This window comes from Mus musculus, chromosome X (genome assembly GCF_000001635.26).
Source record: "Mus musculus strain C57BL/6J chromosome X, GRCm38.p6 C57BL/6J".
Taxonomy (NCBI): domain Eukaryota; kingdom Metazoa; phylum Chordata; class Mammalia; order Rodentia; family Muridae; genus Mus; species Mus musculus.
Window position 1 is genome coordinate 155,864,187 of NC_000086.7, and position 24,941 is coordinate 155,889,127.

The window sequence follows — 24,941 nt, forward strand, 5'->3', positions numbered from 1 at the left end:
CACTATCAGTTAGACATCAGCTAGATTGCTTAGGAAAATGTATTATTGAGGAGGGGAGAGAGAATAGAAATCACAGTGGGCAGGTGCTGGGGTGGGATTGGGTCTCTGAGACTTACAGGAGACAAAAAATAAAAAAAATTGTATCATAACTATAGAAGAAAAACTCTGAATTAGGGTCACTGAATATATTAAGGAGAATTTTCTGGTGTATTTCCATTTGTTTTTCATAACAACAAAGAAAATCAAATATCCAAAGGCAATCATCCCTTAGATGTCATGTTAGTACATAGTGACAATATAAGGATTAACTCTGAATAGTACTCACCTTACTCATTTACCATTTTCTATATTATCTTTGAGCAACTGTTCCTTTAGGGGGAAGTGTGTCTACCTGTGTGAATTTGAGTTCACCAAAAATATCCCTCAGTATTCAAGCTCTTAATGTCTTTTTTTCCTCTTTCTTTCTTTCTTTCTTTCTTTCTTTCTTTCTTTCTTTCTTTCTTTCTTTCTTTCTTTCTTTCTTTCTCTCTCTCTCTCTCTCTCTCTCTCTCTCTCTCTCTCTCTCTCCCTCCCTCCCTCCCTCCCTCCCTCCCTCCCTCCCTCCCTCCCTTCCTTCCTTCCTTCCTTCCTTCCTTCCTTCCTTCCAACTGTTCCACATTCCATACCTCCTCTCAGCACCCCCACTCTCCATGAGGATGTCCCCACTTTCCATGCCCTACCCCACCAGACCTCTAAACTCCCTAGGGCCTCCAGTCTCTTGAGGGTTACATGTATATTTTCTGATTGAACCCAGAACCAGCAGTCTTCTGCTGTATATGTTTTGGGGGGCTCATATATTTAAAGTCCTTTTCAGGAAAACATTTAAGTGTTTATAAGCTTGTGTTTTCAAAGATTCCATCCATAATCATTATGGTGGGAAGCATGTAAGTGTGCACGCAGATACGGTACTTGAGGAACGAAGAATTCTAGGAAGGCAGCCAGAAGAGAACTCTTTTTTCCAAGCAGTTAGGAGGAGGGTTCCTTCTGTACTTGGTGGAGGTTGAGCATAGGAGCCTCAAAGTCTACCCTCAAGTGACACACCCCCTCCAACCAGGCTATACCTCTCCTAACTGTGCCATTTCCCATGGGCAAAGTACATTCAACCTACCACACTGACAAATTTAGGGTTTGGATTTATTTGGCTTTAATCTCTGAGGAGAGCAATATAGATGATTTCTGAATGAAATGGTGTGGGTAAAAGTAGGTGGGCAAGGAGTATTTTAATATCTTCTGTCATATTCAGTCAAATTCTAACTTGAGTGGTATTGAAGTACAGAGGAGAAACAAGTGACCTTGCCTGGAAAGAGAAGGATCTTCTAGGGAAATCTTTGAAGGTTGCACAAGGGGCCAAGAAAGACAGCTGGGGAGATTGTTTTGTGAGAGTCAAGTCAAGTGAATTGACCAAATAAAAAACTGTTTTTGTTTTCTGGAGTGTTTTAGAATTTGGAATCTGTAACTGAATATTGTGGAGTCACCAAACCTTTAGAGACAGAATAGAAAACCACAAAATTGCCAGTAACATTTCCATATTTTTTGAGATTATATCACATCATTAACCCCTTCCTTTTTCTCTTTCAAACCCTCACATAAATTCTCCTTGCTCTCTTTCAAATTCATAGCCTTTTTATTAATTGTTGTTGCATGCATATATGCATGTCTATATGCATATATGCATGTGTATATTCTTAAATGCATAAATACAACCTGATTAATCTTTATAATGTTACTTGTATGCATAATTTCCATTTGATGTTGAACAACCAGTTTGTACACTCTTCTCTGAGGAAGAATATTTCTCCTTTCAATATTCCTTCCTTACATGCCTACAGTCCTTTGTGTATGGGAAGTTCTCTGTACAGTTTTTGATGACTATTGGTGTTGTTCTTGTTCAGTTTACATTTGTGTAGTTATATTGATGAGACCTTATATATGTAGCTTCTGGCTTTAGTAGGAGACACAATCTCACAGTGAACTCCTTGACTCTGCTTTTTACAGTCTTTCCAGATTCTTTCTGCAACGTTTCCTGAGAGTTATGTGTGGAAGTAGTTTTGTAGATGTATCTGTTGGGGCTGGAATCCACACTCTGAATTTTGATTCTAGTTTCAAGTAAAGTCATATTCACCTCATCTGTAAATTGAAGATATGAGAAAGAATTCCTGATTATGTATTCTTACTGATGCTAAGTTGTTGAATGGATTTCAACATCTATATTTGAATAATTAGTAACCTGAGTTACAGAATACACTTAACATGGTGGAAATTTTACTCTAAGTTTCTAGGTTCTTACTTTGCCTTTGGAGATTATTATTAAATCAGATGTGCAAGGTTGAGTCATGCATTCTATTCCTTTGACATGCCATTCAGCAATTCAATGTCTGTGCATATTTTTGTTTTTACTGTAATTTACTTCTCTCTTTAGTCTGCATTACAGTACTCTCCCATGTTCATAGGAAAATATTTATTGGTTGAGGCCTTTTTAAAATTTTGCCTGTGTTCTTGAATATATGTATTGTTTGTGTATATAAATTTTAATAAACAGAAATAGTAATTTCACACTCACACACACATATACACTTTTAGATGTGATGACTTTGATACTCATGCAGTTGTGTATGCACATATCTGTTTGCTTAGAACTGTTGCTTAGTAATATATTATATTTGTCTGTACCATCTCACTTATTGATTCCTGGTACTTCCTGCTACCTCAAAAATATCATGATAAATACATTCTAGCTGTATTTTTAAACACCATGAGAGAAATATTCTATGATATGTATGAAACAAAAGCTTGGAAATGAAAATTTGGGGTCAAATATTATATTTGTTTTAGCACTTGCAGGATATTTTCCAGAATATCTATTAGAACACCTCTATCATAACAATATATTCCTAATACAGTTATTTAACTATGACAGGTAACATTGTACAAAGATTGCCACAAGTTTTCATCCTATATTTTATTTAGAAACTTGCTCTTCACCATTATTAAGGAGAAGGGTTTCCTCCTCTCCTTAAATCTGGACAGGAGATTTTACTGATTTGACCAAAGGAACATGGTAAATTAATATTCTGTGAGTTGTAAAGTTATATCAGGAAAAGCCGTTTAGTTCCCACTTCTATTTCTGGAAAACATGGCTTGGAACCTATATTTCCTGTGTCAGAGGTCTGATGTTTTCAATCATACCATGCTGCTGTAAGAAACACCAAAGTGGCCTGTATGTTAAAGAACAGAAAGAAGGAGAGAGAGAGAGAGAGAGAGAGAGAGAGAGAGAGAGAGAGAGACAGAGACAGAGACAGAGACAGAGACAGACAGAGAGAGACAGAGAGAGAGAACTTTTATACTTTCCTTTTAAAAGTACCATTAATAACAGGAATAATCAGATTTGTCAATCAAAATTTATAAATGGTGCTGATCAGTTTCTTATATTAAAGTACTACATATCTCAAATTGGTAGTGGTTTTTAATATTTGTGTATCTCCTGCTGGATCAGTAACGTGTTCACTTTATTTACTCACTGTTTGTGGAATTATATAAGTGTATCTTTTTGTTGTTTTTTTTTTAATTAGATATTTTCTTTATTTACATTTCTAATGTTATTCCTTTTCTTGGTTTTCTCTCCGAAAATCCCCTGTCCACTCTCCCCTCCCCCTGCTCCCCAACACACACACTCCTATTCCTGGTGCAGGCATTCCCTTATACTGGGGCCTAGAGCCTTCACAGGACCTAGGGGCTCTGCTCCCATTGATGGCTGACTAGGCCATTCTCTGCTACATATGCATCTAGAGCCACAAGTTTCACCATGTGTTTTCTTTGATTGGTGGTATAGTTCCAAAGAGCTCTAGGGGTACTGGTTAGTTCATATTGATGTTCCACCTATGGGGCTTCATTCCCCTTCAGCTCCCTGGGTATTTTTCTGGCTGATTCATTGGAGACCTTGTGTTCCATCCAATGGATGACTGTGAGCATCCACTTCTGTATTTGCCAGGCACTGGCAGAGCCTCGCAGGAGACAGCTATATCAGGATCCTGTCAGCAGGCTCTTGTTGGCATCTGCATAGGGACTAGGTTTGGGGAGTTTTTATGGGATGGCTCCCCAAGTGGGGCAGCCTCTGGAGGGTTGTTTCTTCAGGCTCTGCTGCAAACTTTGTCTCTGCAACTCCTTCCATGGGTATTTTGTTCCCCATTCTATACAGGCATGAAAAATCTACACTTTGGTCTTCCTTCTTCTTGAGATTCATGTGTTTTGCAACTTGTAACTTGGGTATTCTAAGTTTCTGGGCTAATATCCACTTATCAGTGAGGGCACATCATGCGTGTTCTTTTGTGATTGGGTTACCTCACTCAGGATGATATCCTCCAGATCTATCCAATTGTCTAAGAATTTAATAAATTCATTGTTTTTTTGTAAATTTTTTATTAGATATTTTCTTCATTTACATTTCAAATGCTATCCCGAAAGTCCTTTTTACCCTTCCCCTACCCTGCTCCCCTACCCACCCACTCCCACTTCTTGACCCTGGCTTTCCCCTGTACTGGGGCATATAAAGTTTGCAAGACCAAGGGACCTCTCTTCCCAATGATGCCCGAATAGGCCATCTTCTGCTATATATGCAGCTAGAGACACACGCTCTGGGGTGTACTGGTTTGGTAATATTGTTGTTCCACCTATAGGGTTGCAGTTCCCTTTCACCTCCTTGGGTTCTTTCTCTAGCTCCTCCACTGGGGGCCCTGTGTTTCATCCAATAGATGACTGTGAGCATCTACTTCTGTATTTGCCAGGCACTGGCATAGCCTCACAAGAGAGAGCTATATCAAGGCCCTGTCAGCAAAGTCTTTCTGGCATATACAATAGTGTCTAGGTTTGGTGGTTGTATATAGGTTGGGACCCTGGGAGGGGCAGTCTCTGGTTGGTCTTTCCTTCCATCTTAGCTCTGAAATTTGTCTCTGTAACTCTTTCCATTGCTATTTTGTTTGACATTATAAGAAAGAGCAAAGTATCAACACTTTGGTCTTCCTTCTTCTTGAGTTTCATGTGTTTTGCAAATTGTATCTTGGATATTCTAAGTTTCTGGGCTAATAACTGCTTATCAGTGAGTACATATCATGTGTGCTCTTTTTTGATTGGGTTACCTCACTCAGGATGACATCCTCCAGATGCATCAATTTGCTTAAAATTTCATGAATTCATTGTATTTAATTACTGAGTAGTACCCCATTGTTTATTTGTTCAACATTTTCTGTATCCATTCCTCAGTTGAGGGACATCTGGGTACTTTCCAGATTCTGGCTATTATAAATAACGCTGCTATGAACATAGTGGAGCATGTTATACAAGTTGGAACATCTTCTGTTTATATGCCCAGGAGTGGCATTGCTGGATCTTCTGGTAGTACTTTGTCCAATTATCTCAGGAACCTGATTTCCACAGTGGTTGTACCAGCTTGCAATCCCGCCAGCAATGGAGGAGTGTTTTTCTTTCTGCACATCCTCACCAGCATCTGCTGTCACCTGAATTTTTGATCTTAGCCATTCTGACTGGTGAGAGGTGGAATCTAAGGGTAGTTTTGATTTCCATTTCCCTGATGATTAAGGATGTTGAACTTTTTTTTTTTTTTTCAGGAGCTTCTCAGTCATTCGGTATTCCTCAGTTGATAATTCTCTTTTTAGCTCTGTACCACATTTTTTAACAGGGTTATTTAATTTTCTGGAGTCTAGCTTCTTGAGTTCTTTATATATATATTGGATATCAGTCCCCTGTAGGATTAAGGATCGGTAAAGATCATTTCCCAATCTGTTGGTGGCCTTTTTGTCTTATTGAGAGTGTCTTTTGCCTTACAAAGCTTTGCAATTTTTTGAGGTCCCATTTGTTGATTCTTGATCTTACAGCACAAGCCATTACAGTTCTGCTCACAAATTTTTCCCTTTTGCCCATATCTTTGAGGCTTTTCCCCACTTTCTCCTCTAATACTTTCAGTGTCTCTGGTTTTCTGTGGAGGTCTTTGATCCACTAAGACTTGAGCTATGTACAAGGAGATAAGAATGGATCAATTCACATTCTTCTACATGTTAACTGCCAGTAGTGCCATCATCATTTGCTGAAAATGCTGTCTTTTTTTTTTTTTTTCAATGGATGGTTTTAGCTCCCTGGTCGAAGATCAGGTGACCATAGGTGTATGGATTCATTTCTGGGTCTTCAATTCTATTCCATTGATCTACCTGTCTGTCATTGTACCAGTACCATGCAGGTTTTTTTTTTTTTTATCACAATTGCTCTGTAGTACAGCTTGAGGTCAGGCATGCTGATTCCACCGGAGGTTCTTCTATTGTGGAGAAAAATTTTTGATATCCTAGGTTACTTGTTATTCCAGATGTATTTGCAAATTGCACTTTCTAAATCAGTGAAGAATTGAGTTGGAATTTTGTTGGAGATTTCATTGAATCTGTATATTGCTTTTGGCAAGATAGCTATTTTTACTATATTAATTGTTCCAATTCATGAGCATGGGAGATCTTTGCATCTTCTGAGATTGTCTTTGATTTCTTTCTTCAGAGACTTGAAGTTCTTATTAAACAGATCTTTCACTTCCTTAGTTAGAGTCACACCAATGTATTTTATATTATTTGTGACTATTGTGAAGGGTGTTGTTTCCCTAAATTTTTTTTTCAGCCTATTTATCCTTTGTGTAGAGAAAGGCCACTGTTTTGTTAGAGTTAATTTTATATTCAGCTACTGCACTGAAGCTGTTTTTCAGGTTTAGGAGTTCTCTGGTGGAGTTTTTAGGATCACTTATATATACTATCATATCACCTGCAAATAGGGATATTTTGACATCTTCCTTTCCAATATGTATCCACTTGATCTCCTTTTGTTGTCTAATTGTTCTGGCTAGGATTTCTAGTACTATACTGAATAGGCAGGGAGAAAGTGGGGAGGCTTGTATAGGCCCTGATATTAGTGGGATTGCTTCAAGCTTCTCCTCATTTAGTTTGAAGTTGGCTACTGGTTTGCTGTATATTACTTTTATTATGTTTATGTATGGGCCTTGAATTCCTGTTCATTCCATGACTTTTATCATGAATGGTTGTTGGATTTTGCCAAATGCTTTCTCAGCATCTTATGAGATGATCATGTGGTTTTTGTCTTTGAGTTTGTTTATATAGTGGATTACATTGATGGTTTTCTATAAATGAAACCATTCCTGCATCCCTTGGATGAAGCCTACGTGATCATTATGGATGATCATTTTGATGTGCTCATGGATTCTATTTGTGAGAATTTTATTGAGTATTTTTGCATTGATATTCCTAAGGGAAGTTAGTCTGAAGTTCTCTTTCTTTGTTGGACCTTTGTGTGTTTTAGGTATCAGAGTAATTGTGGCTTCATAGAATGAATTGGGTAGCTTACCTTCTGTTTCTATTTTGTGAAATAGTTTGAAGAGTATTGGAATTAGGTCCTCTTTGAAGGTCTGATTGAACTCTGCACTAAACCCATCTGGTCCTGGACGTTTTTTGCTTGGGAGACTATTAATGACTCCTTCTACTTCTGTAGGGGATATGGGACTGTTTAGATCATTAATCTGATCTTGATTTAACTTTTGTGTCTGGTATCTGTCTAGAAAATTGTCCAATTCATCCAGGCTTTCCAGTTTTGTTGAGTATGGCCTTTTGTAGTAGAATCTTATGATATTTTGGAGTTCCTCAGGATCTGTTGTTATGTCTCCATATTCATTTCTGATTTTGTTAATTAGGATACTGTCCCTATGCCCTCTAGTTAGTTTGGCTAATATTTTATCTTGTTGATTTTCTCAAAAAAAAAAAAAAAAAACAGTTCCTGGTTTGGTTGATTCTTTGTATAGTTCTTTTTGTTTCCATTGTTTGATTTCAGCTCTGAGTTTAATTGTTATTAGCAGGAGCTGTCTCCTCCTCTTGGGTATATTTGCTTTCATTTGTTCTAGAGCTTTTATGTGTTCTGTCAAGCTCCTAGTGTATGCTCTCTCTAGTATCTTTTTGGATTCACTCAGAGCTATGAGTTTTCCTCTTAAGACTGCTTTCATTGTGTCCCATAAGTTTGGGTATGTTGTGGCTTCATTTTCATTAAACTCTAAAAAGTCTTTAATTTCTTTCTGTATTTCTTCCTTGATCAAGGTATCATTGAGTAGAGTGTTGTTCACCTTCCATGTGAATGTTTGCTTTCTGTTATTTATGTTGTTATTAAAGATCAGCCTTAATCCATTGTTATCTGATAGGTTGCATGGGATAATTTCAATATTTTTGTATCTGTTGAGGCATATTTTATGACCCATTATATGGTCAGTTTTGGAGAAGGTACCATGAGGTGCTGAGAAGAAGGAATATCCTTTTGTTTTAGGGTGAAATATACTGTAGATATCTGTTAAATCCATCTGTTTCATAACTTCTGTTCATATCAATGTGTATTTGTTCAGTTTCGTTTTCCATGATCTGTCCATTGATGAGAGTGGTTTGTTCAAGTCTCCCACTATTATTGTGTGTGATCCAATGTGTGCTTTGATCTTACTAAAGTTTCTTTAATTTTTTTTTCCCATTTTTTATTAGACTAGACTGGCCTCGAACTCAGAAATCTGCCTGCCTCTGCCTCCCGAGTGCAGGGATTAAAGGCATGTACCACCACGCCTGGCTCCAAACCTATTTTTTTTCCATTTTTTATTAGGTATTTAGCTCATTTACATTTCCAATGCTATACCAAAAGTCCCCCATACCCACCCACCCCCACTCCCCTACCCACCCACTCCCCCTTTTTTACCCTGGCGTTCCCCTGTACTGGGGTATACAAAGTTTGCATGTCCAATGGGCCTCTCTTTCCAGTGATGGCCGATTAGGCCATATTTTGATACATATGCAGCTAGAGTCAAGAGCTCCGGGGTACTGGTTAGTTCATAATGTTGTTCCACCTATAGGGTTGCAGATCCCTTTAGCTCCTTGGGTTCTTTCTCTAGCTCCTCCATTGGGAGCCCTGTGATCCATCCATTAGCTGACTGTGAGCATCCACTTCTGTGTTTGCTAGGCACCGGCATAGTCTCACAAGAGATAGCTACATCTGGGTCCTTTCAATAAAATCTTGCTAGGGTATGCAATGGTGTCAGCGTTTGGATGCTGATTATGGGGTGGATCCCTGGATATGGCAGTCTCTACATGGTCCATCCTTTCATCTCAGCTCCAAACTTTGTCTCTGTAACTCCTTCCATGGGTGTTTTGTTCCCAATTCTAAGGAGGGGCATAGTGTCCACACTTCAGTCTTCATTCTCCTTGAGTTTCATGTGTTTAGCAAATTGTACCTTATATCTTGGGAATCCTAGGTTTGGGGCTAATATCCACTTATCAGTGAGTACATATTGTGTGAGTTCCTTTGTGAATGTGTTACCTCACTCAGGATGATGCTCTCTAGGCCCATCCATTTGGCTAGGAATTTCATAAATTCATTCTTTTTAATAGCTGAGTAGTACTCCATTGTGTAGATGTACCACATTTTCTGTATCCATTCCTCTGTTGAGGGGCATCTGGGTTCTTTCCAGCTTCTGGCTATTATAAATAAGGCTGCTATGAACATAGTGGAGCATGTGTCCTTCTTACCAGTTGGGGCATCTTCTGGATAAATGCCCAGGAGAGGTATTGCTGGATCCTCTGGTAGTACTATGTCCAATTTTCTGAGGCACCGCCAGACTGATTTCCAGAGTGGTTGTACAAGCCTGCAATCCCACCAACAATGGAGGAGTGTTCCTCTTTCTCCACATCCACGCCAGCATCTGCTGTCACCTGAATTTTTGATCTTAGCCATTCTGACTGGTGTGAGGTGGAATCTCAGGGTTGTTTTGATTTGCATTTCCCTGATGATTAAGGATGTTGAACATTTTTTCAGGTGCTTCTCTGCCATTCGGTATTCCTCAGGTGAGAATTCTTTGTTCAGTTCTGAGCCCCATTTTTTAATGGGGTTGTTCAATTTTCTGAAGTCCACCTTCTTGAATTCTTTATATATGTTGGATATTAGCCCCCTTTCTGATTTAGGATAGGTAAAAATCCTTTCCCAATCTGTTCGTGGTCTTTTTGTCTTATTGACGGTGTCTTTTGCCTTGCAGAAACTTTGGAGTTTCATTAGGTCCCATTTGTCAATTCTCGATCTTACAGCACATGCCATTGCTGTTCTGTTCAGGAATTTTTCCCCTGTGCCCATATCTTCAAGGCTTTTCCCCACTTTCTCCTCTATAAGTTTCAGTGTCTCTGGTTTTATGTGAAGTTCTTTGATCCACTTAGATTTGACCTTAGTACAAGGAGATAAGTATGGATCGATTCGCATTCTTCTACATGATAACAACCAGTTGTACCAGCACCAATTGTTGAAAATGCTGTCTTTCTTCCACTGGATGGTTTTAGCTCCCTTGTCGAAGATCAAGTGACCATAGGTGTGTGGGTTCATTTCTGGGTCTTCAATTCTATTCCATTGGTCTACTTGTCTGTTTCTATGCCAGTACCATGCAGTTTTTATCACAATTGCTCTATAGTAAAGCTTTAGGTCAGGCATGGTGATTCCACCAGAGGTTCTTTTATCCTTGAGAAGACTTTTTGTTATCCTAGGTTTTTTGTTATTCCAGATGAATTTGCAAATTGCTCCTTCTAATTCGTTGAAGAATTGAGTTAGAATTTTGATGGGGATTGCATTGAATCTGTAGATTGCTTTTGGCAAGATAGCCATTTTTACAATGTTGATCCTGCCAATCCATGAGCATGGGAGATCTTTCCATCTTCTGAGATCTTCTGTAATTTCTTTCTTCAGAGATTTGAATTTTTTATCATACAGATCTTTCACCTCCTTAGTTAGAGTTACGCCAAGATATTTTATACTATTTGTGACTATTGAGAAGGGTGTTGTTTCCCTAATTTCTTTCTCAGCCTGTTTATTCTTTGTATAGAGAAAGGCCATTGACTTGTTTGAGTTTATTTTATATCCAGCTACTTCACCGAAGCTGCTTATCAGGTTTAGGAGTTCTCTGGTAGAATTTTTAGGGTCACTTATATATACTATCATATCATCTGCAAAAAGTGATATTTTGACTTCCTCTTTTCCAATTTGTATCCCCTTGATCTCCTTTTGTTGTCGAATTGCTCTGGCTAATACTTCAAGTACTATGTTGAAAAGGTAGGGAGAAAGTGGGCAGCCTTGTCTAGTCCCAGATTTTCGTGGGATTGCTTCCAGCTTCTCTCCATTTACTTTGATGTTGGCTACTGGTTTGCTGTAGATTGCTTTTATCATGTTTAGGTATGGGCCTTGAATTCCTGATCTTTCCAAAACTTTTATCATGCATGGGTGTTGAATCTTGTCAAATGCTTTTTCTGCATCTAACGTGATGATCATGTGGTTTTTGTCTTTGAGTTTGTTTATATAATGGATTACATGGATGGATTTTCATATAATAAACCATCCCTGCATTCCTGGAATAAAACCTACTTGGTCAGGATGGATGATTGCTTTAATATGTTCTTGGATTCGGTTAGCAAGAATTTTATTGAGGATTTTTGCATCGATATTCATAAGAGAAATTGGTCTGAAGTTCTCTATCTTTGTTGAATCTTTCTGTGTTTTAGGTATCAGAGTAATAGTGGCTTCATAAAATGAGTTGGGTAGAGTACCTTCTACTTCTATTTTGTGAAATAGTTTGTGCAGAACTGGAATTAGATCTTCTTTGAAGGTCTGATAGAACTCTGCACTAAACCCGTCTGGTCCTGGGCTTTTTTTGGCTGGGAGACTATTAATAACTGCTTCTATTTCTTTAGGTGATATGGGACTGTTTAGATGGTCAACTTGATCCTGACTCAACTTTGGTACCTGGTATCTGTCCAGAAATTTGTCCATTTCGTCCAGGTTTTCCAGTTTTGTTGAGTATAACCTTTTGTAGAAGGATCTGATGGTGTTTTGGATTTCTTCAGGATCTGTTGTTATGTCTCCCTTTTCATTTCTGAGTTTGTTAATTAGGATTTTGTCCCTGTGCCCTTTAGTGAGTCTAGCTAAGGGTTTATCTATCTTGTTGATTTTCTCAAAGAACCAACTCCTTGTTTGGTTAATTCTTTGAATAGTTCTTCTTGTTTCCACTTGGTTGATTTCACCCCTGAGTTTGATTATTTCCTGCCGTCTACTCCTCTTGGGTGAATTTGCTTCCTTTTTTTCTAGAGCTTTTAGACGTGTTGTCAAGCTGCTAGTATGTGCTCTCTCCCGTTTCTTCTTGGAGGCACTCAGAGCTATGAGTTTCCCTCTTAGAAATGCTTTCATTGTGTCCCAAAGGTTTGCGTACGTTGTGGCTTCATTTTCATTAAACTCTAAAAAGTCTTTAATTTCTTTCTTTATTCCTTCCTTGACCAAGGTATCATTGAGAAGAGTGTTGTTCAGTTTCCACGTGAATGTTGGCTTTCCATTATTTATGTTGTTATTGAAGATCAGTCTTAGGCCATGGTGGTCTGATAGGATACATGGGACAATTTCAATATTTTTGTATCTGTTGAGGCCTGTTTTGTGACCAATTATATGGTCAATTTTGGAGAAGGTCCTGTGAGGTGCTGAGAAGAAGGTATATCCTTTTGTTTTAGGATAAAATGTTCTGTAGATATATGTTAGGTCCATTTGTTTCATAACTTCTGTTAGTTTCACTGTGTCCCTGTTTAGTTTCTGTTTCCACAATCTGTCCCTTGATGAAAGTGGTGTGTTGAAGTCTCCCACTATTATTGTGTGAGGTGCAATGTGTGCTTTGAGCTTTACTAAAATGTCTTTAATGAATGTGGCTGCCCTTGCATTTGGAGCGTAGATATTCAGAATTGAGAGTTCCTCTTGGAGGATTTTACCTTTGATGAGTATGAAGTGTCCCTCCTTGTCTTTTTTGATAACTTTGGGTTGGAAGTCGATTTTATCCGATATTAGAATGGCTACTCCAGCTTGTTTCTTCAGACCATTTGCTTGGAAAATTGTTTTCCAGCCTTTCACTCTGAGGTAGTGTCTGTCTTTTCCCCTGAGATGGGTTTCCTGTAAGCAGCAGAATGTTGGGTCCTTTTGTGTAGCCAGTCTGTTAGTCTATGTCTTTTTATTGGGGAATTGAGTCCATTAATATTAAGAGATATTAAGGAAAAGTAATTGTTGCTTCCTTTTATTTTTGTTGTTAGAGTTGGCATTCTGTTCTTGTGGCTGTCTTCTTTTTGGTTTGTTGAGGGATTACTTTCTTGTTTGTTCTAGGGCGTGATTTCCGTCCTTGTATTGCTTCTTTTCTGTTATTATCCTTTGAAGGGCTGGATTCATGGAAAGATATTGTGTGAATTTGGTTTTGTCGTGGAATACTTTGGTTTCTCCATCTATGGTAATTGAGAGTTTGGCCGGGTATAGTAGCCTGGGCTGGAGTTTGTGTTCTCTTAGTGTCTGTATAACATCTGTCCAGGCTCTTCTGGCTTTCATAGTCTCTGGTGAAAAATCTGGTGTAATTCTGATAGGCCTTCCTTTATATGTTACTTGACCTTTCTCCCTTACTGCTTTTAATATTCTATCTTTATTTAGTGCATTTGTTGTTCTGATTATTATGTGTCGGGAGGAATTTCTTTTCTGGTCCAGTCTATTTGGAGTTCTGTAGGCTTCTTGTATGATCATGGGCATCTCTTTCTTTATGTTTGGGAAGTTTTCTTCATTATTTTGTTGAAGATATTAGCTGGCCCTTTAAGTTGAAAATCTTCATTCTCATCATTTCCTATTATCCGTAGGTTTGGTCTTCTCATTGTGTGCTGGATTTCCTGGATGTTTTGAGTTAGGATCCTTTTGCATTTTGTATTTTCTTTGACTGTTGTGTCGATGTTCTCTATGGAATCTTCTGCACCTGAGAGTCTCTCTTCCATTTCTTGTATTCTGTTGCTGATGCTCGCATCTATGGTTCCAGATCTCTTTCCTAGGGTTTCTATCTCCAGCGTTGCCTCGCTTTGGGTTTTCTTTACTGTGTCTACTTCCCTTTTTAGTTCTAGTATGGTTTTGTTCATTTCCATTACCTGTTTGGATGTGTTTTCCTGTTTTTCTTTAAGGACTTCTACCTGTTTGGCTGTGTTTTCCTGCTTTTCTTTAAGGGCCTGTAACTCTTTAGCAGTGCTCTCCTGTAATTCTTTAAGTGACTTATGAAAGTCCTTCTTGATGTCCTCTATCATCATCATGAAAAATGTTTTTAAATCTGGGTCTAGATTTTCGGTTGTGTTGGGGTGCCCAGGACTAGGTGGGGTGGGAGTGCTGCGTTCTGATGATGGTGAGTGGTCTTGATTTCTGTTAGTAGGATTCTTACGTTTGCCTTTCGCCATCTGGTAATCTCTGAAGCTAGCTGTTATAGTTGTCTCTGTTAAGAGCTTGTACTTCAGGTGACTCTGTTAGCCTCTATAAGCAGACCTGGGAGGGTAGCACTCTCCTTGGTTTCAGTGGGTAGATTATTCTCTGCAGGAAAGCTCTCTTCTTGCAGGGAAGGTACCCAGATATCTGGTGTTCGAACCGGACTCCTGGCAGAAGTTGTGTTCCACTCACTAGAGGTCTTAGGATCCCGTGGGGAATCCCGTGTGGGCCCTTGCGGGTGTCAGGCGACTCTGCTGGCAAGGAAGCCCGGGACTCGAGTGGAGCGGAAGGGGCTTTTGCCCCGGGTCAGGCCCGGGTAGTCTGCTTCCCTATGTACCGCAGTCTCAGGTTCCGCGAGATTGGATTGGGGCCGGCGCTGTGTTCCACTCACCAGAGGTCTTAGGATCCCGTGGAGAATCCTGTGTGGGCCCTTGCGGGTGTCAGGCAACTCCGCTGGCCAGGAAGCCCGGGGCTCGAGTCTAAAGTTTCTTTAATTAATGTGGATGTCCTTGAATTTGTAGCATAGATATTCAGAATTGAGAGTTCATCTTGGAAGATTTTACTTTGATGAGTATGAAGTGCCCCTCCTTGTCTTTTTTGATAACTTTGTGTTGGAAGTCAATTTTATTCAATATTAGAATTGCTACTCCAGCTTGTTTCTTCTTATCATTTGCTTGGAAAAAATTTTCCAGCTTTTTAGTCTGAGGTGGTATCTTTCTTTGTCCCTGAGGTGGATTTCCTGTATGCAGCAAAATATTGGGCCCTGTTTATGTAGCCAGTCTGTTAGTCTATGTCTTTTTATTGGGGAATTGAGTCCATTAATATTAAGAGATATTAAGGAAAAGTAATTGTTCCTTCCTGTTATTTTTGTTGTTAGAGTTGGTATTCTGTTCATGAGGCCATCTTCTTTTAGGTTTGTTGAAGGATTACTTTCTTGCTTTTCTTGCTTTTCTAAGTAGCTTCACTCCTTGTGTTGGAGTTTTCCCTTTATTATCCTTTGAAGCACTGAATTCATGGAAAAATATCCTGTGAATTTGGTTTTGCCATGGAATACTTTGGTTTCTCCATCAATGGTAATTGAGAGTTCTGCTGGGTATAGTTGCCTGGGTTGGCATTTGTGTTCTCTTAGGGTCTGTATAACATCTGTCCAGGATCTTCTGGCTTTCATAGTCTCTGGTGAGAAGTCTGGTGTAATTCTGATAGGTCTGCCTTTATATGTTACTTGACCTTTTCCCTTATTGCTTTTAATATTCTATCCTTATTTAGTTCATTTGTGGTTGTGATTATTATGTGTTGGGAGGAATTTCTTTTCTGTTCCAGTCTATTTGGAGTTTTCTAGGCTTCTTGTATATTCATGGGCATCTCTTTGTTTAGGTTAGGAAAGTTTTCCTCTATAATTTTGTTGAACATATTTACCAGTCCTTCAAGTTGAAAATCTTCATTCTCATCTACTCCTATTATCCTTAGGTTTGGTATTTTCATTGTGTCCTAAATTTTCTGTACGTTTTGAGTTAGGATCTTTTTGCATTTTGCATTTTCTTTGCCTTTAATTCCAGCACTCGGGAGGCAGAGGCAGGCAGATTTCTGAGTTAGAGGCCAGCCTGGTCTACAAAGTGAGTTCCAGGACAGCCAGTGCTACACAGAGAAACCCTGTCTTGAAAAAACAAAAAACAAAACAAAACAAAAAAAATCAATCTGCATTTTCTTTGATTGTTATGTCCATATTTTCTCTGGCATCTTCTACACCTGAGATTCTCTTTTCCATCTCTTGCATTCTGTTGCTGATGCTTGCATTTATGGTTCCTGATTTCTTTCCTAGGATTTCTATCTCCAGAGTTTTCTCCCTTTGTGATTTATTTATTATTTCTACTTCCAGTTTTAGATCTTGGATGGTTTTGTCAATTCTTTCACCTGTTTGGTTGTGTTTTCCTGTAACTCTTTAAGGGATTTTTGTGTTTCCTCTTTAAGGGCTTCTAGCTGTTTACCTGTGTTTTCCTGTATTTCTTTAAGGAAGTTATTTTTTCCTTCTTAAAGTCCTCCATCATCATTATAAGAAGTGACTTTAGATCCATATCTTCCTTTTCTGATGTGATGGCTTATCCAGGAGTTGCTCTGGTGGGAGAGTTTGGTTCTGATGATGCCAAGTCACCTTGGTTTCTGTTGCTTCTGTTCTTATGCTTGCCTCCTGCCATCTGGTTATCTCAAGTGCTTGATTCCCTCAATATATCTGATTGGAGCCTGTTCTTCCTTTAATTCTGGTTGTCTCAGGACTCCTCAAAGTCCAGCTTTCTCTGTGATCCTGTAATTCCAGGCCCTTGTGAACCTGAGATTCTGGGTGTGTCAGAGTTCTTGTCAGTCAAGCTTCCTCTGAGACCCTGAGATCCTGGTGTGACCAAGCTCCTGTTATCCTGGGATCCTGGAATCCTGGAATCCTGGAATCCTAATATCCTGGGCATGTTACAGTGTCTGGAATTGGTGTCTTCTCTGGGGACTGTAGGGCTGTGTTCAAAACCAAGTTATACCAGCACTGATCAGAAGGAACCTGATCTGCTGGTCAGGCAGGGCTCCCATGTCCTTGCTCCTGCTGTCACAGGCCCATCACAATTCGTTTGGAATCAATGTTGTTTTCCACTCACCAGTGATCCTAAGATCGCGTGGAGAGTCTTCTGGGGACAATAGGACTGTCTGCTGAGTTCGTGCCCAAGGTGACCTGGAGCTGGAGCTGACAGGAAAGGAAGTGTTTGGTTTTGATTCCAGGTAATATAATTGTACTATATCAATTTTAGATAATATAAATGATATATGCTGTTCTGTTATCTGCTTGATGATTTGTTTGTTGATCAAATGGTTCATTTTACATATTAAAACCCATTTTAGTTGTTCTACTTGTATTTTTTGTTGGCTCATTGCCCATTTCAAGATTGTGTGGCTATTTTATATTACTTTTATTGTTTTTTGCATTTGTGTGTGAATATATGTCTGTGTGTCTGTATGTAAATATGTTTGTGTTGATGTGTGTATCTTTAGGCTAGAGGATGGATGAAGATGTTGTTGCTTAAGTGCTAACCACTTTGTTGTTATATTTTTTGAGGCAGTGTCTCTAATCTTTCTCTATCTCTGTCTCTTTGTGTCTCTGTCTCTCTGTCTCTCTGTCTCTGTCTCTCTCTGTCTCTCTCTGTCTCTCTCTGTCTCTCTCTCTCTCTCTCTTTCTCATCTATCTATCTATTAATGATTTACAGGCTGTAGCCCAGCTAATCCAACAATGACTGTCATATATATATATATATATATATATATATATATATGAATGAATTCCCCCCCCCTCTCTCTCTCTCTCTCTCTCTCTCTCTCTCTATATATATATATATATATATATATATATATATATATATACATATATATATATATATATATATAAAATAATGATTTACAGGCTGTGGTACAACTAATCCAACACTCAACAATGACTGGACTATGAATGGAAAGTCCCAAGAATCCACTAATCTACTAATCCTATAAAGATGGATGCTTCAGCTGATCTTCACTATACAATGGAATCCCAAAGAAATAATCTCTAATGCCATTAAAGGAATGGAGTTGGTAGTGAGGCAAAAACATGTAGGCAAAGAGTAAAAACTTGTTTCTTCCACGTTCTTATATAAGCTTCAAGTAGAAGTTGTGGCCCAGACTAGATTTGGATGAAAGATTTGGATTAAAGTTGTTCATTCTTACATCAAATATCCATATTAGAAGTAGATATCCCCACTTCAAACTAAGCAAAAAATCCTTCACAGGTGTGCCTTCTACTTTTGAGTTCTAGTTAATTCCAGATGCAGTCAAGTCAACAACTAAAAAAAGCCACCACCTTGACATTGCTGGGATTACAATTACATACCACCATGCCTCACCTTTTTATATGGGTTTTAGATATTGAGCCCAGGTTGTCACACTATTTAAAGCAATTTACCAATTGAGCTATCTCCTTAGCTCATTATCAAATTTTATTTGATGCATTTAAATCTGATTTACTTGAAGTTGAAATTTTTGTCACTTGATATACAGAAAACTAGGGTCTTTTTTTTTCTCCAGTTTTTTCCAGATATGTATCCTTTGTTCTTGATTTGTATGTGATGCCACCTTCATTTTACATCACCCACATATGTCTATTATGACTTGCTTTTCTGCTTCAGTGGTCTATTTGTTCATGTGTGCTTGAAAACTATTCTGTCCTTTTTAAAAAATGAGGTATTTTCTTTATTTACATTTCAAATGTTATCCCCTTCCCTAGTTTCCCCTTCAAAAATCCCCTATCTCCTCCTTCCCTCCCCCTGCTCACCAACCCACCCACACCTGCTTCCTGGCCCTGGTTACTCTGTCCTTTTTATTTGATGTTTAGAAGCCCTTAATATCTAGTAGAGCAAATTCTTTTAAATTCTTCTTTTTAAAAGTGACTAAGTTAGTTATACAAGTGTAAATTTCTGGATATATTTCTAGCTGAAATCTTTATTAAAATTACTTTAAATATACAGAATAATTTGTGCAAATGATGTTTTTAATAAGTCAGCCTATTAAGAATAGGCAATGGTTTTCATATATTCAAGTTTTCTTTTATGTTTTTCATCAAATGGTTTTGCTGTAGTGGTCTTGTATAGTTGTAATAAAAGTAATTATTACTAGACCTTTATATTAAATCTTGTTTTTTAATTACTACATCTTAACATCTGTATATATTTTTCTAATTCACCTTGATACAGCATAGTGTTGTTGTTTTCTAAAGTTGATGTATCCAATAACATTGTATGATCCTCTTATTAGTCCTGAGCTTGCCTGAGATTTGGCTAGATTTTATGAAATTGATCATTATCATTTGTAGGTGATAGACTTATCTTTTTTGCTCATAAGAAGGTGAGGTAGAATTAATTTCCTGCTTTAGAGCTCATGCATTTGAAATACATTCCAAGAAGTTAGCTTGGGACTTCAGAGCTTAATAGCACACAGACAAGCATTTTCTTGAAATAAAACTATTATGTGCAGAAAGAAGCATATTCCACATGTTTCTGAAGAACATAATACTAAGTTCAATATACTGACATTTTTAGTTATGGTCTATGAAAGTTTGATATAGCTCTGAGAACACAGACAAATTTTAAAAATAGTCTACTCTTTAAAAATTCATTCATTGCATTTTGAGCATATCCACTCCCCTCCACAGTCCCCTATCAGATCTGGCCACTCCATTCCATGGCCACCCAATTCATATGTCTGTTTTTTAAATTCTTTTTATTTTAGCCCACGGAGTCCATCTTGTGTTGCCTGTATATTCTTAGGCATGCGACCTTAAGTAAAAATTTCCTTCTTATACAAGGATGAGGCTTCTTTCTCACATCCCCACTCTATGCTAGATTTTGTCTGGCTTGAGCTTGGATAGGTCTTATGCATGCTGATACAGCTGCTAGTTCAAATTTAGAGAAAAAAATCACAAAATCTCAACAATTGGTAATTGAGCACTAGAGTACTTTGTGGGACACAAAGGTTTTAAAAGATAAAATTCTCTGAGAGAAATTTTAAGAGTGAGGTGACATTTTGGATAAATATACAATTATCTAGCATTATAATAAATGATGTAGAGTGTTAGGAAGAATGAGTTCCAAACTTTGTGTCTATTTGAAGATAAGTCAGAGGATATGTTTACTTTCCTTGGTCTGACCATAAAGGTCATAGAGAATCAGGTAATAAATCTCCCTAATTACTTTTACCTAATTTTCTAGGTGGTATCTATTAAGGTACTGAACAACTTTTCATGAATACAATGTACGACTGATTAATAGGGACAGAGGAACTTGTCTGGAGTTTATATGAATGTTTAAAGTTATTGCCAAGCATTCAGAGAGTTTGCTGATTTCTAACTTCCATAATTGAACAGGAATAGATATTAGGAAACAAAAATCACTAGGCATATGTTTGTGGGTGAGTTAGATTTCAAGAAAAATGAAGAGAAAAAACATTTTGCCTCCACCTTTATAACGTGCTTTTCAGAACATTTACACAGAGAAAGTAAAGCTGATTGTCTTAATATCTCAGTTCCTTTTAACTTATTCTGATAGGCTTAAATTACATAAGAACATGCAATAATGTTAGAAATGATACATGCAAACAATCAAACAGAACAATTAAGTAGATGCCCAATACAGAGTGAATCAACTCCAAAGTATATATCAGATGATCTATTGGCTCCATTCAACTTGACTCTGAGATGTGTAAGGAGAAATTTTTAGTGATCCTAAGAATATGTGCTGACTTTGAAACCCATATCCTTTATGATGGCTGCATGGCCACTTATTGCATTACTGAAGTTTCCTTTCCTTTGGTAAAGTTTGCTCATTCCAGGGACTGTGACAGTGCTCCCTGGACTCTGCCCTCTTTGACATATGTGTAATTAGTATATCTCTGCATCGCAAATTTTATTGATGATACTTTATTACTTAAAACCATTTAACTATGTCATATATATATGTATATGTGATCAGCATATTTTATCCATTTGGAGATATTTTTAAAATTGTTTTGAATGGTTGCAAGGGATTTTTATTCATTTATTCAAGCACTGAGAATGTTTGTTTACCTTCAAGTGTTTATCTTCCAATTAGTTGGCAGTATCAACTCATTTACATTGAGCAAGATGTTGATATAAAAGCCAACAATTTAATGAAACTTTATACATAATTGGAAAATAAGTTTAAAACATGGCAATTTTGGTACTGAAGATGGTACTTAGAAACAAGCATGAGATAAACAAAACTCTAAAACTAAAACACATCCTTTTTCTTTTTTCAGATGAAATCTTCCTATAAATATAGCTCAAAGTTCCCTCAAACTCATGATCATCTTGCCTCACCTCCAAGAACTGAGATTATAGAGTAGCAAACATGAATGTCTCAAGACCAGGACCAAGACAAAACAAAACCTAACAAAACAAAAATCCAAACAATATCCTGATTATTTTAGGAAACCTTTGTACGAGGATTTGAGGATAGACTAAGGAGGTGGATAAAGCCAGTGTAGATTTCCTTTTAGATAGGATATTTTATAAGTAGAGCTGAGTTGATGGAAAAAGTAGTGTTTATTTCATAATCTCTGCTATTTGTGACTTTGTGAGATGGTTTCTCACAAAAGACTGCCTTACATCCACCATTCATTAAAACCATGGACGTAGGTAAAGGAAAACATGCATCTATTCCACATTAGTTGATGTAGAGGAAAAGAGGAAGGTAGTGTGAGTTTCAGAAGAAAAACTGAAGAGAGATGGAGAGGGATCTTCTTGCCATAAATTTCTTTTCGGATCTGAGCTTAGAATTATTTCTAGCTCTTACACATTTAGCTTATCGCTGCTTTTAGAAATATTACTGAGCATTCTTTTGTCAGTTTCAAACATGATCTATACTTGATCTTATTTCCCCTGGAGGTAGGTTTCAAGGAATGTGACACATTATTAGTAATGAAGGAAGATGCTATTACTTTCTAGCAGACTAATTCCTACAATGTCATCATTTTTTAACCTCATAATTTCATCTGTCTATTGTGCTTCATCTACTTCCTCTTAGGATACACAAAGATACAATTGTATTCTGAAAGAATCTCACCTCAGATTATTTTAAGCTGCATTAAAATTAAACAAAAAAATAGGACAGATCTGAATCACTAGTCTTTGTCATCCTACACCTTCTTCATTATTCAATAAAAGCAAAGTATCTGACATCCATTTATTTACATTATGATAGAAATAATTTAGCCTAAAATGTTAACTCCTGCTGGGGCTCTTATGTTCATTTGAATTTATAATTATCATTCTTCGTGTGTGACTTAGCCTTTGTTTCCTATAAAGTGAGTTCTAAATCTTAAAAGACATGAGTAGACATTTAGAAGGGAAAAAAATCTTCTAATTTAGTTATGCAACATTTATGATATCTTGTGCATCTTTTACACAATAGAATCTGTGCTGTGTGCTGTGTGGTGGAGAATAAATTCTTCCTGAAATGTATATTTAAGAGTAATTTTGAAGGTAAATTTTAAAAGGTAAATAGGTCAAAAGCTTTGCTATTTGGTTCTCTTTTACCTGTTCATTAGTTCTTGTTCTGACATGATACAATTTGTTTGAGTAACTCCCTTCTTCAGCTGTAGTGACTGGTTGTCAATGCCCTGGGAACTCCAGGTAGTTCTAGAATTTACAAAGTATTTACAGAGGAGATTTCAGATGGACATAAGGAACAGGTTCTGGTATCAAGTAGGAAATAGAAGTGTAACATCCAAACGTCTTTCCTAGGTGAGGATGTAGTTATACATTGAGTGTTAGTTTCCCCAGGGTCAGGCAACTAACTTGTTATACACTAGTAAAGTTATGCATCATTTTATCACTTTGAAATAACTGCTGCCAGTATTTGAGTCCCATAGTAAACGTAAAAGAAGCAGATACAAAGACTCGCTAACTTTTGTTCCCCTATGAAGAAAATGCAAATATACCATGAGCTTGTTACCCGTAGGCCATAATCATCACTAGCAAATTTCTGACTAGAAAATTACATTTCATCTTATTGTGCTACAGTAGCTCAGACAAGTCATTCAGAAGTACCAAGTCTAATAACAGTATTATGTGTCAAAACTTCCAGAGGAAGTGTTTGGATGGAGATAAAGCTCTGTGGAGGTGCTTTTCCTAACATGATAAGACCCTGGGTTTAATTACCAGTAATACAAAGGCAGAAAGAATTCTATGGGAATCCATAGAACTAGTAACAACGCAAAATCTTTCTTTTTCTTCTGAAAACAAGACTTCTAGGGGAATGCTTTTTGAGTTTCAGAAGGCTTAGTAACAGAAAAATAAGATGAAATGTAATTTTCTGCATAAGTCTGTGCAACTGAAAGTGATTTATCACTTTGAATTGTGTCTACTAAAATACTAAACAATATCCATTACCCAACAGGAAGTAAGTTACTAGGTGACAAGGGAGTCACTTTGTGGATCTTAAACTTTCTAGAAGATTCAGTGCTCAATAAATGACTCTTGTAAATAGCTATGTATGTATAGAAATAGTATTTTAATCACTGGTGCTAAACAGGGTGGTATGGTGGGCTTTTGAAAAGTAACATCAACCTTTTTATTAGGAAAATGCTATTTACTCTCCTCTGGAAGCATTGCTATGGGTACATAGTTTGTGGTACTTTTAACATATTTATGAGCATATGTTTAGTAAATTATTGAAAACAAAACAAAACCAAGATAAATGGACCTGATGTCACTTAGTGAAATCTCTCACACATTTCCTCTGTCTCAATTTGGTTTCAATCCATTAACATTTTAAAGCTGCTCTTATAGATCATAGTTCTGTTTCAAAATGGAAAAATAGGCTAGAAAAAAATTTTAAGGTATATTTTATTAAGCATGGGTATGCATGAGTTAAGGAAAATGCCTGCTTGCATCTAAATTTGTCTTGGATAAAGTAGATAAAAACTAAATTTTGCATAATAGAATTAAAACAGATCTTAGTTTTAAAAAATAAACTTGTCAAAAGAAATCCGGGTAGGTGAGATATACTTACTAAAATAGCTGCAGCAGCATATTTTATAAAGAAAGTCACAGTGACAGATTGAAGGATTTGATGGAGTTGTTGTTTTGTACCTTTGAAACTGATGTCATTGTAGTTAACCTCCTGGAAGTCACAATAGTACTCTGTTCATAATGAACTGAGGAGTTCAAGGAACTAAAGATTTATTCTTTTCATGTGCTAATTCTTTGAGCATGTCTTTATTTGAGTGTGCTGCAGTGGATTTAAAGTGGTAGGTAGTATTTTTAGGGTTATATTATAACAGGAATTGCCTGTTAATATGATTTTACTAGTGTGACTATGAGTATATTTTAGTTGAAAAGAATTCTGTTTATGGGTTGTTATTTTTTCTTTAGTAATCTATTTTTCTTAAGATGACAACTCTATTAGGTCAAAATTCTACATAAAATATATGTTTCAAACTCTCTATCTTTTGTTAGAAACACTAGTTTCTAACTCTACATTGGATCAAAATCTAGAAGGATCATTGTTCACATTTTGAAAAATTTGTAATTCATGATTGCTCAGTTGATAATTCTCTGATGGAAAGCAAAAATTTAAAACCTATAAACAACTACTTATATTGCTCTTCCTTGCAGTCATGTTCTTTACTTCTCATTTGAAACTGGTAAAATCACAAAATCATGGGTAGAACTTAGAATATAACAGTTGAGAAGAGGCATAATTATTCTGGATTTTGGATTCAGATTTATTTTCAATTGTATAGCAGGAATTGTGAGGCACTCAGTCCCCACTTGCCTTCTTCTCTTGCTGACTTTGGGGGTTTTTATTTAAGAGAGAAAATACTTACTCTACTGACTGCTCAGTTAACCAAGTATCATGGACACAGTACAGACTTTAAGTCAACTATTAGTTTTACATTTTGCTTACTGAAATTTTCTAGGTGAATAAATGACCTTGGACACTATTGGCTTG

The 24,941-nt window shown here is 37.2% G+C and overlaps 1 long non-coding RNA gene across 2 annotated transcripts in view; it reads left to right on the forward strand.

Moving 5' to 3' along the window:
* Positions 1 to 24,941, forward strand: part of Gm15155 — a 437,537-nt gene that overhangs the window by 239,651 nt on the left and 172,945 nt on the right. For both annotated transcript variants that reach the window (XR_387096.4, XR_878287.1), the window contains one exon: positions 17,049 to 17,166. This is a non-coding gene — a long non-coding RNA (predicted gene 15155). The remainder of the gene's footprint in view (positions 1 to 17,048; positions 17,167 to 24,941) is intronic.